We start from the raw sequence: 4,764 nt of genomic DNA on the forward strand, positions 1-4,764 counted from the left end.
TTGGCTCATTGTTTTCGTTGGGTTATTCATGTTGATGTGATGACCAACTATTCCGAGCCATATTCTACTATAAGACGCTTAAAAAATTAGAGCATTTCTTCAACCTGTTCTTTTTATTCCCAGTGATTTTGCATTTTATTTTTTGGGTTTTTTTTTAAAAAAGATTAATAATCTAGAAAAATCTTGAACCCAACTGGAGAATGACTTTTGCGAATAAAATAAGCAGTGATTTTGGTTTTGTTGCAGCAGGTGACAATTACACAATTTTTTTAATACAGTAAATATTACAATCAAGATATATTATAATTCAGTTCAAAACATGTTTTGAACCATAATTTCACAATTGGACAAGAAAATATGCTAATTATTCTCTGAATTATGTTTTTTTTTTATCTTTCTATAACCTCAAAACTAGCATAATAATAATAAAATAATTAATATATTTTGTTAAAAAAAAAAGAGTAACCCTAGGGTATATTATATATAAGAAGAAGCGGCGTTGAGTTGGTGGAAGGGAGGAAATAAAAGGGAGAGAATGGAGGCGTTTGGGAGAGGAAGGAGAGAGAGATAGTTACTAGAAGCAGCAATTGTATATATATGATCCATGTGGACAAGAAAATCAGCTGATAGGGGATCATGATGTCCTCTTTTTATCATTTATAGTTTTCAATCTGAAATTTTCATTATATTATTTGCTGCTCGTACCGTCTCCCTCTTCTTTCTCAGATCCTCTCTCTCTCTCTCCCTTTGGACCTCGTGATGCTCCCTACCTCTGAAGGTTCTTTGCTCCAAATTCTTATTTTCTTTAATTTTTTATTTTTGTAGACAATCAATTGTTTTCTGGTTTTCGAGTATTTATTTTCAGATGTCTTTGTTATGTATTTATTGGATTTCGCCTGAGCCTAGAATTCGGTTGTGAAAATGATGAAAGAGAATTTAAGAGTGATGATTACTTATTGTTTTGATGTGATCATAAATCTACTCGCTACGTTCTTTCTGATTCTCTGGTTATATCTAAATTATATTGGATTTGGGTTTCTGTTAGGATTCGAAGGCCTCGAGTTTTTTTTTGTTGTAGTTTTCGATTTCTCTCCAACTTTAGATCTACTGTCGTTTCTCTTTCTTTTTCTCCTAAAAAATAAAAATTACTTTCAATATCATTAAACATTAGGTTTTCTTGCGTGCTCCAACCCAAAATCTATTTTGATTTTTTTAAACAAGGTTGTTATTAAATTTGAAACAACCTTAGTTGGGAAATAATCACATCATTAAGGAATTAGAATTGTGTTTTGAATTTGATGATGCCAGAAGCTCAGTACACTTTTGTGTTTACCAGAGCAAATTGTTTAGTGAATAGTTAAGACCAATGGTTACTAGAATGAGATCGTAGGAGATCAAGAAGAGTGCAATATAATCCTACCTAACTAAATAAAACAGAACTAAACAGCTAATTTGACTTGTGTGTTAACTAACAGAGTGGTTAAGTATCAGACTCCTGAGTGAGCAAAGGGAGTTGTGGTGAGAAATGTGTTAAAACAAGAAGGAAATAAATTTTTATGTGTTTTGTCTGATGCCAATGCTGTTTGCGAGTTGATTGTCTCACCAAATGATTACAGTAGATGGGATGGAGAGTTTGAGTTCACTCAATAGGCTGCGTAAGTTCAGCTGTAGTGTTGGCTAGTGCTGGCTATTTTGATTCAGTGCTACTGCGAGAAACAACACGGTGCTTTGAAGAGTGCCAAAAGATGGGGCTCACCTAGGAAAATATGAATCAATAGAGATGAGATTTTTGAGAAGTTATAACAACTCTCAAGAATCCAACATGATTGAACAATCTCAAAAGTAGACATCCTCACGGTTTGTTGTGTAAACAGTGGAGAAAGTGTTTAGAATGTATCTCAGATCAATGATGATTGAGATGGAGAGACCTCTTATGTAAGCTACGTAACTAGAGTAACCAATACAGTGTAACTAATAACTATAATACATAACGGAATGAACTAACTCAAGACTCATGTACATTAAGAGTCCCATCAAATGGATTGGCATGGGAAGCACAATCAATTTGCTACAAAGGGATGAAAACAGAATCACATGAAGATGCTTGGTTAGGACATCAACTATTTGATCTTCAGATGGTACAAACTGAATAGAGATGTGTTTACGAGTGACCAAGTCCTGAATGAATTGAAAATCAATCTTTATATGTTTGGGGCGAGCATAGAATATTGGATTGGAAGCCAAGTGAGTGGCTGAGAGGTTATCACACCAAATTATGGGAACATGGGGAATGAACAAGTGCAACTCAGTAAATAGCTCTTTGAACAAAGACAACTCTGTAGCAGCATTGGCAAGGGCCTTGTATTCAAACTCAGTGCAGTTGTGGGAGACAACCTTTTGCTTTGCAAAAGACCAGGACACAATATTATTACCAAGATAGACGTAGTAGGCACCAGTGCTCCTGCGATCATCCAGATTGGAAGCCCAATTTGCATCTGTGAATGCAGAAAGATGTAGGGGCGAGGAAACAGAATATGTGAGGCCATGAGATTGAGTTCCCTTCAAATAGTGTAGGATACGCTTGACAGCAAGCCAATGAGAAGAGGTGGGTTGATGCATGAATTGGCAAGCCCAATTGACTGCAAAGGCTATATCCGGTCACGTCATAGTTGCATATTGAAGAGAGCCAACAACTTGACAATACTCAGTGGGATCAGGTAGAGGATCCCCATCATATTGGGACAGTCACAGAATCTGAACCATTAATGGCAAAGATTGATCCAGATTGGTGAAACGTAGAGTGAGGTGATGAGTTGCCCCAAAATCTAGAAGCCAAGTATCATTAGCTATAGTGGAGGAGCTTGCAACCATTGCAGTTGTTGGAGAGGTTGAAGAAACCGAGCCATGAGGAGCTGGTAGATTGGGATCAAAACAGCGATAACATGTGTATGCATTGTGTCCAAGACGAAGGCATAGTTGGCAAACAGTTCTGGAATTGGAAGAAAACCCCTGGTTAGAGGTAGAGCCACGATTGGAATTGTGTGAGGAGGAACTGGAAAAATTGCCTCGGCCAGGATTGGGACGATGACAAGAGGGAGATCTCTGAGCAGAACCATGACGATATGCAACATGAGCTGCAAGAGATTGAGACTCATCAATGGAATTTTAATTCTCCAAATGTGATTCACGTGCAAGAAGAAGACTAGAGACATGGTCAAAGGAGACACTCTTGGTTTTCGAAGTGACAGAAACCACCAATGCATTGTAGTCAGCCCCAAGACCAGCAAGAATATAGAGAACTTGATCTCTTTTCGAAACTTTTTCAGAAACAACGACTAGTTGATCAGTGAGACTTTTAACCTTGAGTATGTAATCGAGCATAGAGGAACCACCCTTCTTGATTGTTTGCAATTGAAGCCGTAATTGCATAATGCGAGCATGAGAGGTTGAGGAGTAAATATGGCGCAAAGCTGACCAAGAAGAGGCACTAGTGTTGTGCCCAACAATCTGGGACTTGATTTTAGAGGTGAGTGAGGAGTAGATCCAACTGAGGATAAGTCTATCCTTTCGACGCCATTGGACATATTCAGGATTGAGAGTGACATTGTCATCAATATGTTAAGCAGGAGCTTTGGTGGTGCTATCCAAGAAATCGTCAATTCCATTGGCAAAGATCACATTCTCCATCTGGGCATGCCAGAGAAGGAAATTAGAGCGGTCAAGTTTAACAGCCAAGGTGTGATTAAGAGCCCGAGAGAGAGCCATGAAATGTTGTTACTGTGGAGTAAGGGCAGAGAAAGTAGTTGAGGAATGTACTGGAATGGTGGTGGTGGATTGAGCAGGAACCGAAGAGAATTCATCAGAGGGTGGTGTCGCCATTGGAAGAGCAAGAAACAAGAAAGCAAGAAGAAAGCGAGCAAGAATCGATTATGGCCTGATACCATGTAAACAATAGAGAAAGTGTTTAGAAAGTATTCCATATCAATGATGATTGAGATGGAGAGACCTCTTATTTATAGCACTGAGATTACAAACTAAAGGACTTAACTCAAGTAAGCCATGTAACTAGAGTAACCAACACAGAGTAACTAATAACTATAATACATAACAGAATGAACTAACTCAAGACTCATGTACACTAACATGTTGAGCAATCTATATTGCCAAGAAGATGCCATATACTTAAAAGAATTAGGATGAAATAAGACATGATCTTAATTCTTACGATTCTTCAAGTGGAAGAGGATCTTAAAACCAATAATGAAGCGATGTTGTTAAGAGACTTTACATTTTGAAAATATGTAATAAATGATAAAATTGATTCAAAAACAGCTACACACATTTTAGAATTGGTTGACTTGTTATCTAGTTTAAAGTCAATTAGGTGCAAGTGAATATTTAGAAAGAATAAAATGAATGAAATGATTATTTCGACATATATGTTTTGTAATCTTATCTAATCGGTGGATTGGTAAGGGGTGTACAAATTTTATAAAAAATCGATCAAACTAACCAATACGCAAAAAATTGGATAATCCAATCCAATTACATTTTACATATGTTTTAAACAGGGCCGGCCTTGAAAAAAAGTGGGCCTAAGACGGTTTTAATAAATTTGAAAAAAATGGGCCATTTTGTATATGTAATTTTTTTATGTAAATTTTTTAATTTTTTTTTTCTTTGAACACACTTAAGAGTTTACATGATATTTTTGGGCCCTGGGTAGGGGTGGGCCCTAGGCACGGGTCTAGCCCGCCTATGCCC

The 4,764-nt window shown here is 37.0% G+C and overlaps 1 non-coding gene across 1 annotated transcript; it reads left to right on the forward strand.

Moving 5' to 3' along the window:
* The first annotated feature begins 913 nt into the window (after nucleotides 1-913).
* Nucleotides 914-1,007, forward strand: LOC133820366 (small nucleolar RNA R32/R81/Z41). Its single transcript, XR_009886780.1, has one exon. It is a non-coding gene; the product is annotated as a small nucleolar RNA R32/R81/Z41 (small nucleolar RNA).
* The last annotated feature ends 3,757 nt before the right edge of the window (nucleotides 1,008-4,764 follow it).

This window comes from Humulus lupulus, chromosome 2 (assembly GCF_963169125.1).
Source record: "Humulus lupulus chromosome 2, drHumLupu1.1, whole genome shotgun sequence".
NCBI lineage: Eukaryota > Viridiplantae > Streptophyta > Magnoliopsida > Rosales > Cannabaceae > Humulus > Humulus lupulus.